At 41.7% G+C, this 21,096-nt stretch overlaps 1 long non-coding RNA gene across 1 annotated transcript in view; it reads right to left on the bottom strand.

The window, feature by feature from the left end:
• LOC149472040 (uncharacterized) overlaps positions 1-21,096 on the bottom strand; it is a 125,925-nt gene that overhangs the window by 13,953 nt on the left and 90,876 nt on the right. Inside the window, exon 2 of the long non-coding RNA XR_016306197.1 lies at positions 3,959-4,062. This is a non-coding gene — a long non-coding RNA (uncharacterized LOC149472040). The remainder of the gene's footprint in view (positions 1-3,958; positions 4,063-21,096) is intronic.

Consider the following 21,096-nt stretch of genomic DNA (forward strand, 5'->3'; position numbering starts at 1 on the left):
CATATAATATCAAGGATTATAAGATTTTATCTGAACTCATGGGAGCTTGAATTCCGACATTCTTAGAAAAATGGGAAAGAGAATTGGGTACAAGAATAAATGATCAACAGAAGAGTAAAGTGTCAAAATTAGGGGTGAGGAATATGAACATGATTGAAATTAATTTTGTGTTTGTCTAGAGGGTATTGTACACCGAGTGTGGCACAAACAGTGAGAGGAAATATCACCATTGTGTTGGAGGGGATGCGGGGCACTTGGGACGATGGTGCATATTTGGTGGGAATGTCCAAAAATACAGGTATTTTGGCAAGAAATAATTCAAAATATAAAGGAGATTTTAGGGACTTCAATTCAGAAGGACCCGTGGGTGTGCCTTTTTTCAAAATAGAGTTGTCAGTAAAACAATATATAAAAATTATACTGTATCATCTACTTTGTGCGGCAAAGAGCTTGATTTCTAAATATTGGCAGGCCCAGGATTCTGCAACAATGAAGGACTGGATAGATAAAATTGAGTATATTAATAAAATGGGGGATTTGTGTTATATTGAGGATAAAGTGACAATGTATAGAGAAAAATGGAGAGAGTGGTGTGATTTTAAAACATTGAGAAAAAATGCTAAAATGAGGGGTGATTTGGTAATTGAGTTGGAGAATTGAAATGATTAAAAAGACAAATAGAAATACCGTATTTGCCGGCGTATAAGACGACTTTTTACCCCATGAAAATCTTCTCAAAAGTTGGGGGGTCGTCTTATAAGCCGGTATACGGCATACTGACACTTTTTAGGGGGGCGGCGCGGTGCCGCCGCCGCCCCCCCCCCTTCCGACGGAAGGGACACTAAGTACAGGGGTGGGCAGGGGCTGTTTCTTACCTGGCTCCGGTCCCACGACGATCCGGTCCAGGAAGCGCGGCTGCTCCTTCAGTTCGGCCACTGGATGTTCGCGCGGCTGCTCGGCTCCGCCTCCTCACCGGTGATTGGCCGCCAGAACTTTAGCTCAGGAAAGGCACACAGGCGGCCAATCACGGGTGAGCGGGCGGAGCCGAGCGGCACCCCGCGAAAATCGAGTGCAGGAGTAGCAGGTAAGTGTTCAGTGTAGAGGTGCTGCTGCAACCACATATGCTGGCTGCAGCACCACCATACTAGAACAGGGTCAGCAAGTGTAATTGGTGTCAGTGGGAGGAATAGTGCCCCATCATTGGTGTCACTGATACCAATGATGGAGCACTATTCCTCCCACTGACACCAACGATGGGGCACTATTCCTCCCACTGACACCAACGATGGGGCACTATTCCCCCCCCACTGACACCAATGATGGGGCACTATTCCACCCCCCACTGACACCAATGATGGGGCACTATTCCACCCCCCACTGACACCAATGATGGGACACCATTCCTCCCACTGACACCAATGTTGGGACACCATTCCTCCCACTAACACCAATGATGGGGCACTATTCCCCCCACTGATACTAATGATGGGGCACTATTCCTGCCACTAATACCAATGATGGGGCACTATTCCTGCCACTGATACCAATGATTAGGCACCTTTTCCCCCCACTGATACTAATGATGGGGCACTATTCCTGCCACTGATACCAATGATGGGGCACCTATTCCCCCCACTGATACTAATGATGGGGCACTATTCCTGCCACTAATGCCAATGATGGGCACTATTCCTGCCACTAATACCAATGATGGGGCACTATTCCTCCCACTGGTGTGCATTGGAAGAGGGGTAGTCTTATACGGCGAGTATAGCCCAAACACTACATTTTAGCAGGAAAAGTAGGGGGTCGTCTTAATACGCCCAGTCGTCTTATACGCCGGCAAATACGGTAGGTTGGTATACAGAAAGGGATGAGAAGTTAAGATATGAATGGACATGGGTTTTTTTTTTAAGGGGGAGGGGAAAAGGGGATGTATTAGATGTATTTGATTCGGTATTACTTTTATTTGTATTTGTCTTTTTTCTAAAGAAAATTAATAAAATATATAATAATTAAAAAATAAAGACTGGCAAAAATTGATAACTACAGGTGAAACTCGAAAAATTTGAATATTGTGCAAAAGTTCATTTATTTCAGTAATGCAACTTAAAAGGTGAAACTAATATGAGATCGACTCATTACATGCAAAGCAAGATAGTTCAAACCGTGATTTGTCATAATTGTGATGATTATGGCTTACAGCTCATGAAAACCCCAAATCCACAATATCAGAAAATTAGAATATTACATGCAATCAATAAAACAAGGATTGTACATAGAACAATATCTGACCTCTGAAAAGTATAAGCATGCATATGTACTCAGTACTTGGTTTGGGCCCCTTTTGCAGCAATTACTGCCTCAGTGCAGCGTGGCATGGAAGCTATCAGCCTGTGGCACTGCTGAGGTCTTATGGAAGACCAGGATGCTTCAATAGCGGCCTGCAGCTCTTCTGCATTGTTCGGTCTCATGTCTCTCATCTTTCTCTTGGCAATGCCCCATAGATTCTCTATGGGGTTCAGGTCAGGTGAGTTTGCTGGCCAATCAAGCACAGTAATCCCACAGTCATTGAACCAGGTTTTAGTGCTTTTGGCAGTGTGGGAAGGTGCCAAGTCCTGCTGGAAAATAAAGTCAGCATCCCCATAAAGCTCATCTGCGGAAGGAAGCATGAAGTGCTCCAAAATCTCCTGGTAGACGGCTGCGTTGACCCTGGACTTAATGAAGCACAGTGGACCAACACCAGCAGATGACATGGCTCCCCAAATCAACACAGACTGTGGAAACTTCACACTGGACTTCAAGCATCTTGCAGTGTGTGCCTCTCCATTCTTCCTCCATACTCTGGGTCCTTGGTTTTCAAATGAGATGCAAACGTTGCTCTCATCAGAAAAGAGGACTTTGGACCACTGAGCAACAGACCAGGTCTGTTTTTCTTTAGCCCAGGTAAGACACTTCTGACGTTTGCTGTTCAGGAGCGGCTTGACAAGAGGAATACGACATTTGAAGCCCATGTCCAGGATCTGTCTGTGTGTGGTGACTCTTGATGCACTGACTACAGTCTCACTCCACTCCTTGTGAAAGTCCCCAACACTTTTGAATGGCCTTTTCCTGACAATCCTCTCCAGGCTGCGGTCATCCCTGCTGCTTGTGCACCTTTTTCTTCCACACTTTTCCCTTCCACGTAACTTTCTATTAATGTGTTTTGATACAGCACTTTGGGAACATCCAACTTCTTTTGCAATTACCTTTTGAGGCTTTCCCTCCTTATGGAGGGTGTCAATGATGGTTTTCTGCACAACTGTCAGGTCAGCAGTCTTTCCTATGATTGTGATTCCTACTGAACCAGACTGAGAGCCCATTTAAAGGCTTAGGAACCCTTTGTAGGTGTTATGGCTTAATTAGCTGATTAGAGTGGGACACTTTGAGCCTAGAATATTGCACCTTTTCACAATATTCTAATTTTCTGAGATTGCGGATTTGGGGTTTTCATGAGCTGTAAGCCATAATCATCACAATTATGACAAATCACGCCTTGAACTATCTTGCTTTGCATGTAATGAGTCTCATATATTAGTTTCACCTTTTAAGTTGCATTACTGAAATAAATTAACTTTTGCATGATATTCTAATTTTTTGAGTTTCACCTGTATATACCAACATAAAGCAGAAGGATGGACAATTTGATTGTATCCTGGAGGAGTTAAAACTGCAAGTGTGGTTAATCTGTTTATGAGCTGGTGGGAAGATCAGGTAATATACAGCAAAGAATGGCCCTAGTTAAAATTTGTACAAGAGATTTATAGGCTATGTCATAGTGATATGGGAAAGATCAGAAGATACTTTAAAGAAATTTATGGAGGGATTAAATGATAACCTGTATGGTATTTCATTGTAATTTTAAGTCCCAGGGAAAATGTGCACAAAAATCTAAGGAAACTGATAGAAACTTACATACCGATATCAAGCTGTCATCACTTTAGTTGGATACGAAATATTCCAACGGGACAGATGCTGTGGTTAAAGAGAAACTGTGTCTGCGATGAAGAACAAAGTTGAATCCTGATAAGGGATGAGAAGAAAAGTTAGCAACTGAAAGAGATAAAGGAAACGGTAGGTAAGATGGATTGAATGAAAATACTGCAGAAACAAAATGGTTAGAATCAGAGTGTTGCCTTATATCAGATTTTAATTGTCAGTACAAGCAAATAGAAACAAACAGAAACAGTGGAAAATATGTTTGAGGGATAAAACATTTCATAAAAAAAGACTGCCACAGGAGAACATCCACACTAAGGTCGAGGCTGGTTCAATAGCCCTCCCTGCAGAGAAGAACCAAGTAAGTTTCTTTTTAGATGTATAAAGGTATGGTCTGTGCAAGATGGTAGAAAATCGGTAACGGAAGCAGAAGGGTTTTACATCTAAAAGCACACATAGCATAAATAAATGTATTTCTTTTGATTAGCATGTATGTCATATATGTACTGGAATGCCTCTGCAGATTACAATATGTAGAAATGACTAGAAAATTGTTAGAGTTAATGAACACATCAAAAAAAGGGTTGAAAAAAGCACAGTGTGTTATAACGTTTCCGGGATTATCATAACTGTGACCCCAGGGACTTGATATTTTATGGTATTAATAGAGTTTTTAACAATTGGAAAGGTAAGGATCACAAAAAAGCCATATCACAAAATAAAACTCAGTGGATTAAACACTTTGATTGTTTGAATATAGGCATTGGTCTAAATTGCTTTACCTCTAATTTTTAATAGTATAATAAGCTCCTTCATCATATTTTTATTATTTTTATGTAATCTTATAAATGGATTTATGTATTTTAATAATCTTAATTGTAATCTATATATCATTTTAGGTTTAGTTTGCACCCCAGGTTTTAGTTGAATACATCAGAGAGTATGATTGTATGTTCCCAGGTTTCTGTAAATAATAATTCCCTCTAGAGTGATTTGTTTTTAAAATGTATTATTGTTTTTGAAAAACAGTTTAAGCAATGCTGTACCCAAACAAAATTTATGTCCTTTTTTCACACAAATAGAGCTTTCTTTTGGAGGTATTTTATCACCATTTTTTTTTGTGATATGAATGAAAAAAGACTGAAAATTAAAAAAAAAAAAATGTATAGATGGAAATATAACTGTAGCAGTGTGAACATAGGAGGGCACTGTTTCCCTGAACATGTCCAGTACAGACAAAATGCGTTGGGCGGGGCTCTGTACCCATGACATCACTTCTGCTGGTTGAAGTTCCTGGTCATCTTGGAGGGGGGCAGTAGGCGCTCTGTGTTTGCAAAATAAATGGGTATGATCTGTGATGCCTTACTTAATTCTTAATAAACAGTATTACACTACATTTGGATTTTTCCTTGTTTGCTTTATGGTGGCATGGAAGTTTTAAGAGGCTGGGCTGTAAAAAATTGGGAGAGGAGGATAGCCCTAAAAAGTGCATGGTGACCTTCTTATTACGTTTAAGGGGTCATGTAATCTAGTGAGTGTTTTCAGAAAAGGAATAGTTGGAGTGGCACTCAATACACAAGCACTGGAGTGGTTTTACAACACGTTGAGTGTGTATATGGACTAAGCAGCACTTAATAGCACATGTTTTGCACTGGCGAAAGGGCATGTGAATTTTTTGAGGATTATATGGATTGACTTGGGCCACATATATAGCGGAAAATTGAATGACATATACTTACCATAAATTTCCTTTCCTGACTAGCTCCATGTTATCACAGCTGGGTAAGGCCCCCAACCCCCTTTTAAAACTTGGCACACATCTGATGGGCTAACTTCTTGGGTACTCCTCAAGAGGGACATAGGAAGGACAACTTTTTGTGTGATATGGACTCTTAAGGCCACTTATCCTAGGTTCACATTTATGCAGATTGCATTTGTGTTTCTGCATTTTTTGCATTGCGTTTTTGCACTTGCATTTGATGAGTTTTTGCTGTATTTTTTATGTATTTTGTGGGTCTTTTTTTCATTTCTTTTTAAACATTTTTTTTTTTTTCTTAATTTAAATATTTATTGATTTTTCAGATTAACAAGTTATACAAACATGTCCCTTGTAAAACATGAACACAATATCAAAAACATTACTCTTTTCATCTTAACCCCCCCCCAAGCCCCCCCTCCTACCTATGCATCACCCATCCTCCAACCCTTCCTCCCCTCCCCTCTGCAATTTCCTATTCCTTTCTGGAGATCTCAATCACAACTAAGGAAGAAGCCAGTACAACCAAATTGTTCTATATTAGTCCCCCCATAAACTCTAGATTTAACTTTGACTTTTTAAATTCATCCCATTTGTTCCATCTTATATGGTGACTCTCCATCTTATCTTCATTCCTATGGTAAATTTCCTCCAGTCTACATATTTGATCTACCCTGTCCACCCAATCTTTTATTTTCGGCACCTCCTGTCTCCTCTAGAACTTGGGTATCAATCTTTTTGCTGCGTTCAAATAATACAATACATCAGATTTTGTTATATTTTTTTACTGAAAGCTTGGTACTATGAAAAAGGCAAGTCTCTGGGTCTTTTAATACATCAACCTCTGAAATTTTTTGAATCAAACTTACTATTTTCTCCCAATACTCTTGGATTTTAGGACACTCCCACCATATATGATATATTGTGCCTCTACCTCCACATCAACGCCAACATAAAGATGAATTATCTCCATTTAATTTATGTGCCACACACGGTGTGATGTACCATCTTGCCAAACACTTATAATTCATTTCTACCTCCTGCATATTTACATTTCCATGTATTATTCTATATATTTTCCTCAGTTTTTCCATGTCCAATATTATTCCTATATCCCTTTCCCATTTTTCTATAAATGGAGGCCTTATATCAGTGTTTATTTCAGTGAGAATCTTATATATTTTAGAGGTTCTGTGTTTCCCATCTCCAAATGTATCTAACAAATGCTCAAACAGGTTCCATTCATCTCTTGTTCTTAAAGGCTTTGGAAGCTTTCCTATAAAGTGTTTCAATTGAAAATAACGCCACTCATCCATTTTCTTGAAAACTTCTCCCTTTTTTTTCCAATTCCTTAGTGATTCTATTTCCTTCCCCACCATTATATCTCTTAATTGTGCATCTTCCTTCTATATCCACCTCCCTGTGATTCCTTCTTTACCTGGGGGGAAAAACTCTGTGGATGCTAAGGGCATCAATAAAGAATTAAAATCCCATCCCATCTGTTTGTGTAAAACATCCCACACTCTTAAAACATTTAATGGGAACAAACTTGTGCTGTCTGCTAATCCTCTGTATTGTGGAGGTAACCATATGATTCTACTTAAGCTGGTACTACTTAGTGTATTTTATATTTTAACCCAGCTTTTCCCATTATGTGTCCAGTCAAAAATTCTCGCCATTATTACCAAACTATAATATCTTTTCAAGTCTGGTACTCCCAATCCAGCTTTCTGTTTATTTCTACTTAAAATCTCATAGTTTATTCACGTTTTTTTATTCCTCCAGATAAATCTTGTTAACATTTTTTTAATTGTTCTAAAATATACTTCTGGTAGTTTAATTGGGATCATTTGGAATTTATATAGAATTGTTGGAACGATCACCATTTTTATCAAATTTATACGACCTATCCACAACGGGGCACTCCCTCCTAATTTCCTAAATTCATCCTTAATCTCATTTAACAATGGGATGTAATTCAATTTATGCAAGTTCTTGGAGGATACAGTTAGTTTTATTCCTAGATATTTCTCACCAAACGAAGGGAAATTCCTCCTCTAATCTATTTTTCTCACTATTTGGAAGATTTATATTCATAATCTCTGTTTTTGTTGTATTGATTTTTAAATTTGATATCTCCCCACACTCTTTCAATGCTCTCATTAAATTTGGCAATGTTGTCCTTGGGTTTCCCACATAGAACAGCATATCATCTGCATAAGCTGCCACCTTATGCTCTGTGTCTCCTATCCAAATTCCCTTTATATCTATATTATTACTTATTGTAGCTAAAAAAGATTCTAATGACAACACATGTAAAAGTGGAGACAGAGGACAACCCTGTCTTGTTCCATTTTGCATCCCAAAATACTCTAATAATTCTCCGTTGACCATAATTGCTGCAGAAAGTTGACTTAATTTCCTTATCCATTCTCTCATTCTAGGACCCATCCCCAATACTTCCAGTGTAGCCATCATATATCCCCAATCTATTCTATCAAAAGCTTTTTTGGCGTCAATTGAGAGTACCACCACGGGGGTTTTTTCTTTCCTACTTTTTTGTATGAGAAACAAACATCTCAATCCATTGTCTCTTCCCTCTCTCCCTGGGACAAAACCCACCTGATCCATATGTATCCATTTTGGGATATGTTCTTTTAATCTATTTGATCTATTTGCCAGAACTTTTGCATAAAGTTTAGTGTCTGTGTTTAATAAGGAAATTGGTCTATAGCTTGAACAGTGAGTATCATCTTTACCTTCTTTATGTATGAGAACTACATGTGCTTTTAAGGATTCCTTCCTCATTTCCATCTCCCCATCCAATGCATTCATATATATTCTCAATTTAGGTATTAATAGTTTTTTATATTTTTTATAATACCTCACAGTATATCCATCTGGTCCTGGACTTTTCCCCGCTGTTATATTTTTTAATGCTATTTCTGTTTCTTCCTGCGTTATTTCTATTTCGAGAGATTTTAATTGTTCCTCACTTATTTTCGGTAGACCCGCTTTTTTTAAGTATGTCCATCTTTTTTCTGTTTTTCCTACTCCTTCTTTATATCTATGTTAGAGTATGACCAGAAATGTGTGGACTGACACAGGGAAGTAGCAGGCTTCAGGAACACAGGCGTAGTCAGGGCTGGAGAGGTGGAATGGTCAGGCGGGCCGTTAGGTACTGTCAGGCACCGCCCGGCAGGATCTCTAGTGCCCACAGTACGGGATTCCCCAGGGCACGAAGTCTAAACCCCAGTCTGCCTTTTCACCAGAGCCCCTGATGGTGGGGATGGACTTGGCGCAGGACTGAGACCAGGTCGCGGCCCCTGAGTGCACCCAACTGTGGTAGAGGGGTCCGCCGAGGGTATGTACCGTGGGAAAGCCTGACGTGAAGAGGCTGGCAGACCTGGTAACAGGGACAGATCCGTGCAGGATGGATGGATCGCCTGGGTAGTGTCAGGCGTAGTCAGGCAGGCCAGGTCAGCAACGTGCGGGCAGCGAGGTACCGGAGGAGCAGGCAGAGAATAGTCAGGGTCACAAGCCGGGTTCAGTAACTCACAGGCAGCGCGGTACAGAGGATCAGGCAAAAGGATGGTCAGGCAAGCCAGGGATTAAGCAGGAGAAGTCAGCAGAGGTCAGGATCAGGCAGGGTCGGCAACAAATCAGATAGTCAGCAGAACAGGAACACAGGATACCAGGTACAGGGGCTCATGGGAAACAATACACCAAGGCACTGATCACAGGCCTGGTCCTGCTTAAATACACCTCCTGCAATCAGCTTCAGCTGATGGCTGACTGCAGGAGTGAGCTTCTGGTTGCTGAGAGCACCCGCTGGCCAGCCCTGGTACTGCAGCTCACACGGCAGGTGAGTACCACCACCAGTGGTGAATCCATTCCTGACAATCTAGGACTGTGGGGAGTAATATTATATAGGTTATTAGAATATTCTTTAAACACTTTAGCTATATCTTTAGTTGAATACACTAATTCTCCTTTGGGATCCCTTATTTTCTCTATGCAATTCCTAGGTTTTTTTTTATTTTTTTTCTATTATTTGTTACCTTCTGCATAATCTCTTTAGATGCTCTATGTTTGTGCCTGCTCTAGTTCACAAAGTTCCCCTAGAAGCATGTTAATTTTTTCTCTTCTTTCCCTCTTCTTCTTTGCTCCTATCGCTATCAAGATTCCTCTAATATAGGCCTTATGAGCCTCCCACACCATTGCCACAGACACTTCCCCCGAATCGTTCTCTTCAAAAAGTTGCTCTATTTCTTTTTTAATTTTCTGATTCGTCTCTTGATCCTGAAGTGTCTCGTTTAACCTCCAACCATTTCCCCCCTTCTGCTCCTTTCCCCATAATAATTGCATTGTGACAGGAGAATGATCTGATATTGACATCACTTCAATTTTTACTTTGACCAAGGACTCGAGTCGATGTTCAAGCAATATATAATCCAATCTTGAATACATCTCATGTGCATGTGAGTAAAACGTATAATCTCTGTCCTTCATATGTTTAATTCTCCATATATCTACAAGTTGGCATTGATATATCATTTTTTTCAAGGATCTCAGAGATCTACTTTCCTCTTTCTGCACAGGAGACATCATGTCTATCTGAGGATCCATACAGAGATTGAAATCTCCTGCCACAATTAAACTCCCTTTTTGAAATCCAGTAATTTTTTCAGAGTATTTTTTAGGAATATCTCCGTTTTTTTTATTTGGGCAATAAATATTTGCTAATGTACAATCTATTTCTTGTAGTTTTCCCTTCAGAAACAGAAATCTCCCTTTAGGATCTACCAACCTGTCTTCCAATTTAAACTTTATATTTTTTGCAAAACCTATTGCCACTCCTTTAGCTCTTCTGATTGGGGAATCTGCATAAAACCATAATGGGTAATATCTGGAATTCAATTTTACATTTGTTTCTTGCTCCAAATGTGTCTCCTGTAAAAAAAAACACTGAGGACAACCTATGCTGAATCTCTTTAAATATCCTAAATCTCTTCCCAGGGCTATTTAAACCATTAACATTATAAGTCACAAAGTGAATTTCTTCCATTATTCCCTTTTCCTCCTGTCCTTTTCCTCTATCCCCACTCTCCTCCCCTTTGTTCTCTAATATGTCTCCAAATTAATGTATCTCCAAATATATTGCAGAGTCTTAACCTACCAACCTCCACCCTATACCCTTCACCTCCCCTCCCCTCCTCCCATCCTCCCTCCCCCGTCCCCTCACCCCTTTAGACCTATAATTTGCCCCTCTCCTCCCCAACTCTCCCCCTTCAACTTTAGGTTTTTTTTTTTATCTATCGATCATTTGTGGTCTTGTTCCACCTTAGATTCTACCTGAGGTGGGGCTCTGGGCACGTGCTTTATCCCCCCCCCCCCCCACTTCCCACTGAGTTAAAAGTAGAGAGAGTATGGTAAGGGGACAAAAAAAAAAAACCCATCCCCCTTCCATTTCTCCCCCCTCTCTCACTACCCCCTCTATCCTATCTCCGCTTTATGGAACCTGCCATCTATCTTTTTCCAAGTGAATTCTCTCCTCTTGACTTTCCTCCCAATCTTGAATATTTATTCTCTGTAATTCGAGTCTTTCACAAAAATCTCCCAAATCTTCAGGAAACCTCAATCTTGCCGATCGACCATTCTTCCATCCTATCAGACAAGTGGGAAATCCCCATCTATATTGAACTTTCTGCTTTCTCATTTGTTCTAATAGTGGTTTTAAAGTTCTCCTTCTTATCAATGTTTCTGCTGCAAGGTCAGCAAGGATCAGAATGTTTACTTCCCCATATTTTATTATTGCTCTTCCTTTTACCTTTTTCCATATTTCCTCTTTGTCTCGGTAATAATGAAATTGTACAATTATGTCTCTCAGATTGCTCTTTTTCCCTCCTGTTGTTGTACCCTTCCTATTCTATAGACCCCATAAAGTTCAAACGGGGCTGTTAGAGTTCTTTCTAATATTATATCGAACACTTTCCTTATTCTTTCCTGCAGATCTTCTCCTTGGGGTATCTCCGGGAGACCTTGTATCCATACATTGCGTTTTCTGTCCCTATTTTCCTGATCTTCCAATTTATATAGCAGATTTCTTTGTTCTTTTCTCATATACATTAACTTTTTTTCCATGACATGTATGGCTTGGGCATGTTTGTCTAATTTTCCCTCCGTTTCTTCCACTCTTGCCAATATCTGCCCCATATCTTTATGTAATTTAACCATTTCTTGTTTTATAGATTTTTCTAATTCTTTAAACATATCCGCTATTTCAATTTTAGTGGGCAGTTGAGATCTCTTCTCTTGTTCTTCTATATCTTCCCGTACCCTTGTTCTTTCTATATCCATTATCTTCCATAATTTGGCTGCTATTTGCCATTCCCCAGGATAGTCTAGAACTTTCTCCGATACTATGTTCCATCTCACCACTACCATTTATTACTGTTTTTGTCTCTCAGGAGTACTATTTCCCTGTGATGGTATATATATTTTAATTGAGCTTGTTTGAGAGACTTTTGACCCTCTTCACTTTGCCGTTTTTATTCTTCATTTTGTTATTGTATTTTTCCTCTTCTCCTCCTCCAATGTTCAGTCAGCTGGGCGGAAGAGAGGAAAGAAGGAAAAAAAAAAAAAAAAAGTCCTTTGAATCTTTTTTCTTCTTATCCCCTTTCCTCTCTCTTTTCCTTTCTTCTATCCCCCACTTTCACCTGTAGATCCTCTGTATGCTTCAAATCCCTTTTCCGGACTTCTTTTTCTCCGTTTTTTTAACCTCTTTTCACTTCTTCTCTTTAGGCTTTTTAATGGACCCTCCAGGGTGCAATAACCACTCCCCCCCAGCATTCTTTCACATTCACTTCAGCATACGTTTAATATTTATCAGCACAGTACATTATATTTTTTATATTTTTCCTGCCGCCCTCACTCACCCTCTTAGCTCCTTTTTCTTCCTGAGTGGGGCGGCTTTCCTGGTTTTTCTTCTTTCTCCTCTTTTTCTTTTCTCTTGGGGGGGTTTGGGGTTACTGACCTCAGTATCCTCTCCATGTGACAGGTGTATTCAAAGAAGGGAGGGGTAGACTCTCCATTATACCGGTACTTTGTGAGGGGTTTACTTGGGAGTCTTTGAGAGACAGGAGCCGGGACTTACATTCACTCCCGCACAACGGCCGGCTTCTCTTCTCCCAGTACTCCTCTGCGCCAGGCCACGTGATCACTCGGCGTACTCTCAGCTCCCGTCCCCTCCCAGCGATCTCGACTCTCCCTCTCAGCTGTGGATCCTCTCCCTCAGCCCTCAGTTCTCCAGGACAGATTCGCGGGCAGGCTCCAGGGGCACTCCTCTCTCCTAGGGGACTGCACTCACATTATCACCGTCTGCGGCTCCCCTGTCACCCACTGTCAATGGTACTATGGAGGGGGCCGGTGTCGGGAGCTCTAAACTTAACTCCCATTTGGCGCCATGCACAAGCTCCTCCCTCGACTAGTAATCCATTTGGAGTTTAAAATTTTTCTTGTTGATAGGCAGACTTTAAACACAAAACACATCAAAACTGCAATACATGCTTTTCTGCAGCATTCCCATTGAAGTCTATAGAACCAAAAAAAATGCAACATTTTGTGTTCAAAAAAGTCCCTGACCCTTTATAAAAAACATACTGGGTGAAAACGCGGAGATGTGAACGTGTCATAGGAAATCATGTTAAGTGGACTGTACTGCGTTTCTGCAAAATGCTGCAGAAAACGCTTAGGTGTGAACCTAGGGTTAGGCACGATCTTGAGCATCAGCCTAAGTAACACCCAGTCTGGGATGAATGTAAGAAAAGGTTCTTTAAACCCCAGGGCTGCTATTAAGAACACTCTTCTGGTTGATGCAGTTGCCACCAGGAAAGCAGATTTCAGCAAGAGTTACCACAGGGGGCAACTTTGATTGAAGGCATCTGATGCAAACAAGCACAACACCAATGGGAGATCCCACTTCACAAACATAGGTTTCAACTAAGTTGTAGCTTGCAGAACAGTATAATTGAGTGTTGGATGCCCACTGTATGTCGGTGAAGGCAAACATAGCTGAAATGTGGGCCCATAGCGTACTTATGCATAAAGCTAAATCAAGCCCCATCTGCAAAAACTTCAGAATGTGACAGACTTGTGAAGAGCCTAGTGGAAAACCTTGATCAGCAGCACTCCTGTGAATTTGTCATATTATACTATAGGCACTGTTTTTGCGGTTCTTTGCTTTCATAAGAGTTTCAGAGCACCGGAGAACTATAGCTTCTGCCTCTCAAGACCCAAGTCATGAGCTTGAGCCTGTCAGGTGTTGCACCAATGAGACTTTGGGGAAGGTCCGATCTTACCAGCGGATGGAGTGGATCCTTGACACGCATTAGGAGGAGCAGTGGGTACCAAGGCCTCTTCGACCAATCTGGGATCACCACCAGAACTATCCCCTGAGTCCACCCCCTCATACAATATGAATCTTGCTTTGTTCAAGCAACCAGAAATGAGGATGATGACACCTAATATGTTGTCACATTCATTAAACAAATGGCAAGTACACTCAAAAGGAGTGGTTTCTCTGGCAATTAGAAGTCTTATAGCCGTACAAGGCAAGACAGCCTCTTCAGACTCTATGAAGAGGAAGATACGGACAAGAACATTTTTTTAAAAATTTAAAACAAAGCCCCACAAAATACATAAAAAAAATGCAGCAAAAACTCGTCAAATGCAATTGCAAAAACGCAATGCCAAACTCAATGCAGAAACGCATCAAACACAACCTGCATAAATGTGAACCTAGGATAAGTGGCCTTAAGAGTCCATATCACACAAAAAGTTGTCCTTCCTAAGTCCCTCTTGAGGAGTACCCAAGAAGCTAGCCCATCAGTTGTGGGCCAAGTTTTAAAAGGGGGTTGGGGGCCTTACCCAGCTGTGATGACATGGAGCTAGTCAGGAAAGGGAATTTACGGTAAGTATCTGTCATTCAATTTTCCGTTATATATGTGGTCCAAGTCAATCCATATAATCCTCAAAAAATTCACATGGCCTTTGTTCAGTGCATACCCAGAACCCATGCTATGAGGAAGACCTGTAAATTTGCTTTGGACACTGGATCTTACGTGGGCTCTCACCAAGCAAAGTGTGTTGTCAGCTGCAGGTTGCCATACAGGTCTAGGGCTGTGGTAAATCCTTGTGGAACCCAGTTTTTGAAGACCCCTTTGGGGATATACCCTCCATGATGGATGAAAAGTGGAATTTATACACAGTCCAGTGTTGTAAACAGGTAAGGTAGAGCCACCCTGTATGCTTCGGTCCTTTACCGTTTAAAGCCAGGGTGATATTTGAATTGTATTCACTATTGTGTAAACTTTTTAAATTTGGTGCTAATACACAACTGCTCAGAGCTTAGGCTCATGTGGATGACCAGGTGTGACATCACACCATAATCCTCAATTTTTGCCTTTTTTTTAACAGGTAACAAGCCTCAGTCTACCACCGTGTCTCCCTAGAGCTTTTATGGGTTACTCAGGCACTTCCTCCCGCCCTGTTACCACAAAGATTCAAAACAGGATGGTCTCCACCTGTTGCTGTGCTCTTCTTCTGGACACGCTTACTTTGTATTTTGCACCCTACTCCATAAGTACTCCAGAGGGGAATACCCTCAGACGAGCTGTGGCGGAGACAAGGTAAAAGGGAGACATTGCAAAACTACAGGCGAACATTCACTCTGCCACAGGCCACCTTGACCCTCAATCTCAGGAATGACAATGCACAACTTGCAATGGAGCAGGAGCTGGCAATAGCACCAATCTCTGCATCTGATGAATCTTGCATTAAGCTGCCCCTTGTAGTCCCCTATGCTTTCTTTGGGATCTCAACTTGTTTTTTTCCACCATGCAGAAAACACCCTCTGAACCCATCAGGGATATTCCCTTAGAGCAGTGGTTCTCAACCTTCCTAATGCCGCGACCCTTTAATACAGTTCCTCATGTTGTGGTGACCCCCAACCATAAAATTATTTACGTTGCTACTTCATAACTGTAATTTTGCAGTGGGAGGAGTAGTGCCACATCACTGATGTCAGTGGGAGGAATAGTGTCCCATCGTTGGTATCAGTGGGAGAAATAGTGTCCCATCATTGGTATCAGTGGGAGGAATAGTGCCCCATCATTGGTGTCAGTGTGGGAAGAATAGTGCCCCATCGTTGGTATAAGTGGGAGGAATAGTGCCCCATCATTGGTATAAGTGGGAGGAATAGTGTCCCATCATTGGTATCAGTGGGAGGAATAGTGCCCCATCATTGGTATAAGTGGGAGGAATAGTGTCCCATCATTGGTATCAGTGGGAGGAATAGTGCCACATCATTGATGTCAGTGTGGGAAGAATAGTGCCCCATCATTGGTGTCAGTGGGAGGAATAGTGTTCCATCATTGGTATCAGTGGGAGGAATAGTGGCACATCGTTGGTATCAGTGGGAGGAATAGTGCGCCATTATTGGTGTCAGTGTGGGAGGAATAGTCCCCCATCATTGATGTCAGTGTGGGGGGGGGAATAGTGACCCATCGTTGGTGTCAGTGGGGGGGAAATAGTGCCTCATTGTTGGTGTCAGTGGGGGGGGGGAATAGTGCCCCATTGTTGGTGTCAGTGGGGGGAGGAATAGTGCCCCATCGTTGGTGTGAGTGGGGGGAGGAATAGTGCCCCATCGTTGGTGTCAGTGGGGGGAAAATAGTGCCCCAACGTTGGTGTCAGAGGGGGGGGAAATAGTGCCCCATTGTTGGTGTCAGTGGGGGGAGGAATAGTGCCCCATTGTTGGTGTCAGTGGGGGGAGGAATAGTGCCCCATCGTTGGTGTCAGTGGGGGGAAAATAGTGCCCCATTGTTGGTGTCAGTGGGGGGAGGAATAGTGCCCCATCATTGGTGTCAGTGGGGGGGGGAATAGTGCCCCATCGTTGGTGTCAGTGGGGGTAAAATAGTGCCCAAACATTGGTGTCAGTGGGAGGAATAGTGCCCCATCATTGGTATTAGTGACACCAATGATGGGGCACTATTCCTCCCACTGACACCAATGATACTTACCTTGCTGACCCCTGCTTTAGCCTGGGCTCGCTCCCTCCCTCCCTCTATCATGTACAGCCAGCATACCTGGCTGCAGCAGCACCATCTGCACGGTACAGACACTTACCAGCAAGCTGTCCTCCTTATGTGGCCGCACTCCTCTTCACTCGCTCCGGCAGCTCCCTCACTCAATCTTCTTTGATCTTCGCGTTGCTGCTCGGCTCCTCCTCTCCAAGCTCCACCTCCTCACCGGTGATTGCCTCTCCTGAGTTACAGTTCAGGCAGCCAATCACCGGCGAGGAGGCAAAGCTGTTGAGTGATCCCGGGATTGTGGCCAGATGACAGGTGTGGCATGTCATCCCGCCCACAAGTCGCCTGAAGATGGATAGAGGAGCAGTGTCTCGGTTCCTAAGACCATCAGAAATATGTGTTTTCTGACGGTCTTAGGTGACCCCTGTGAAATGGTCGTTCGACCCCCAGGTTGAGAACCACTGCCTTAGAGATTCTTGTCAGCAAATTAGCCTTTCTGGCGTTCATCACGTTTGTCAGACGTGTCTCTAAACTAGCGACCCTTTCCTGTAAAGAGCCCTTCCTCATACATCCAACTACAAGGTTGTATTGCATCCTAGGCCATCCTTTCTTCCAAGGGTGGTTTCAGCATTCCAACTTAATCAGGACATTGTTCTATGTTCCTTGTACCCAGCTCCTAATCACCCAACAAAAATCACTCTACATTCCCTGGATGTTTACAGAGCTATTAGAATGTGCCTAAAAGCAACTGCCTTCATTAGACAAAGTCCTGGTTTCCTCTCCTTGGGTCCTCACAAGGGCCCCCCTTCAAAATCCACAGTTGCTAGGTGAGTAAGAAATTTGGTCATTAACAAAAAACACTTCCTTTTGCTTTTTTACACTAATTAATATGCCACCAGAGCTCTTGTAGTATCGCAGGTCTTTAGGTACCAAGTCTCTGTTGGCTCACTCTGTAACACTGTCACCTGGTCTTCTGTTCAAATTTGTTTTCAAAAGTTTTACTAGGTGAATGTTCAGTCTTCTGCAGATGCAGATTTTGGTTATTGTATCAGTACTCTGAACATAGAGTTTTTACAGCTGTTGTTTTTGGGTTTGTTGACAGTTCTGTTGCCTAGTGCTTGCCCACCCTTGTATTCATTGCTTTGGAACTTCTCGTATTGTATGCATAAGTTGCCAATGTCCTGTACTGTAAAATTAAGAAAAGAATACATTTTAACTTGCCTGAAAACTCCATATCTTGGAGTACAGTACAGGACACTCTTCCTCAACTCTCCTTGTTTTTTATATAATCTTTTTTTATAGAAATATTTAGCATACTGTATGTAAAAGAAAGCACCAAAAAGGTACAAAAATAAAGTGCTTCAAACATTGTACAGCTCTCATTAGTTGAAGGCATACATAACACAGCAAGAAAATAAAAGGGGCATATACAGTAAAAGCACACCAGGTTGATGCAAGAAATTATACTTATACAGGTGAAACTCGAAAATTAGAATATCGTGCAAAAGTTCATTTATTTCAGTAATGCAACTTAAAAGGTGAAACTAATATATGAGATAGACTCATTACATGCTCATGAAAACCCCAAATCCACAATCTCAGAAAATTCGAATATTACATGCAATCAATAAAACAAGGATTGTACATAGAACAATATCGGACCTCTGAAAAGTATAAGCATGCATATGTACTCAGTACTTGGTTTGGGCCCTTTTTGCAGCAATTACTGCCTTAATGCGGCGTGGCATGCAATCTATCAGCCTGTGGCACTGCTGAGGTGTTATGAAAGACCAGGATGCTTCAATAGCGGCCTGCAGCTATTCTGCATTGTTCGGTCTCATGTCCCTCATCTTTCTTTTGTCAATGCCCCATAGATTCTCTATGGGGTTCAGGTCAGGCGAGTTTGCTGGCCAATCAGGCACAGTAATCCCACGGTCATTGAACCAGGTTTTGGTGCTTTTGGCAGTGTGGGCAGGTGCCAAGTCCTGCTGGAAAATGAAGTCAGCATCCCCATAAAGCTCATCTGCGGAAGGAAGCATGAAGTGCTCCAAAATCTCCTGGTAGACGGCTGCGTTGACCCTGGACTTAATGAAGCACAGTGGACCAACACCAGCAGATGACATGGCTCCCCAAATCAACAAAGACTGGAAACTTCACACGGGACTTCAAGCATCTTGCAGTGTGTGCCTCTCCATTCTTCCTCCATACTCTGGGTCCTTGGTTTCCAAATGAGATGCAAAAGTTTCTCTTATCAGAAAAGAGGACTTTGGACCACTGAGCAACAGACCAGGTCTGTTTTTCTTTAGCCCAGGTAAAACGCTTCTGACGTTGTTTGTTGTTCAGGAGCGGCTTGACAAGAGGAATACAACATTTTCAGCCCATGTCCAGGATCCATATGTGTGTGGTGGCTCTTGATGCACTGACTCCAGCCTCAGTCCATTCCTTGTGAAAGTCCCCAACACTTTTGAATGGCCTTTTCCTGATAATCCTCTCCAGGCTGCGGTCATCCCTGCTGCTTGTGCACCTTTTTCTTCCACACATTTCCTTTCCACATACATTTCTATTAATGTGCTTTGATACAGCACTTTGAAAACATCCAACTTCTTTTGCAATTACCTTTTAAGGCTTTTCCTCCTTATGGAGGGTGTCAATGATGGTTTTCTGCACAACTGTCAGGTCAGCAGTCTTTCCCATGATTGTGATTCCTACTGAACCAGACTGAGAGACCATTTAAAAGCTCAGGAACTCTTTGCAGGTGTTATGGCTTAATTAGCTGATTAGAGTGGGACACTTTGAGCCTAGAATATTGCACCTTTTCACAATATTCTCATTTTCTGAGATTGTAAATTTTGGGGTTTTCATGAGCTGTAAGCCATAATCATCACAATTATGACAAATCACGGCTTGAACTATCTTGCTTTGCATGTAATGAGTCTATCTCATATATTAGTTTTACCTTTTAAGTTGCATTACTGAAATAAATGAACTTTTTCACGGTATTCTAATATTTTGAGTTTCACCTGTATGTCATATAATGGCAAGCTAAGTACCACAGATATGAGCTATTCTGCAAAACAGATGAGTGTCCCATACACCCAACACTCATTGGGGCATACTATGTGAGGAACACTCACCACACAATTATAAGGCCTCTGTGGGGAGCCTGGTGTATCATCTGGTCCTAGTTGTAGCTCTAAGATATCAATTTTCCTCCCCTGCAGTGCCAAATAGCAAAAAAGGGCCTGGTCATGACAGGGGTAAAATCTTCCAGAGCTGAATTGGTTAAGTAATAAAGTAAATAGAGTATTGTAAATTTTGGGGTTTTCATGAGCTGTAAGCCATAATCATCACAATTATGACAAATCACGGCTTGAACTATCTTGCTTTGCATGTAATGAGTCTATCTCATATATTAGTTTTACCTTTTAAGTTGCACAACTGAAATAAATGAACTTTTTCGCGGTATTCTAATATTTTGAGTTTCACCTGTATGTCATATAATGGCAAGCTAAGTACCACAGATATGAGCTATCCTGCAAAACAGATGAGTGTCCCATACACCCAACACTCATTGGGGCATACTATGTGAGGAACACTCACCACACAATTATAAGGCCTCTGTGGGGAGCCTGGTGTATCATCTGGTCCTAGTTGTAGCTCTAAGATATCAATTTTCCTCCCCTGCAGTGCCAAATAGCAAAAAAGGGCCTGGTCATGACAGGGGTAAAATCTTCCAGAGCTGAATTGGTTAAGTAATAAAGTAAATAGAGTATACAAAAATAATATAAACAGAAACAAAACCTAGGAGAAGTAGGATGCAAGTCAAATACTGTAAACAGCAAGCTATGTTGCATAGGTAATTTCATCCCCACACAAGCATCTTTTATAGTAAGTCATACAGGAAGCTATTGAACAAAGACTGCATGGACAGCTCCTGGGAAAGTGAGCTGGGAAAGATGGGGGGTCTGAGACCCTAAAGCGCCTGAGCTATAATGGATCCATGTAGCCTAGATAGAATAAAACCTGTTATACAGTATCTAACTGAAGTGAGTACACCCCTCACATTTTTGTAAATATTTTATTTTATCTTTTCATGTGACAACACTGAAGAAATGACACTTTGTTACAATGTAAAGCAGTGAGTGTACATATTGTATAACAGTGTAAATTTGCTGTCCCCTCAAAATAACTCAACAGACAGCCATTAATGGCTAAACCGCTGGCAAAAAAAGTGAGTACACCCCTAAGTGAAAATGTCCAAATTGGGCCCAATTA

The sequence above is a fragment of the Staurois parvus genome, unplaced genomic scaffold (genome assembly GCF_062004578.1).
Source record: "Staurois parvus isolate SC_StPar_1 unplaced genomic scaffold, SC_StPar_1.0 ptg000025l, whole genome shotgun sequence".
NCBI classification, from domain to species: Eukaryota; Metazoa; Chordata; class Amphibia; order Anura; family Ranidae; genus Staurois; species Staurois parvus.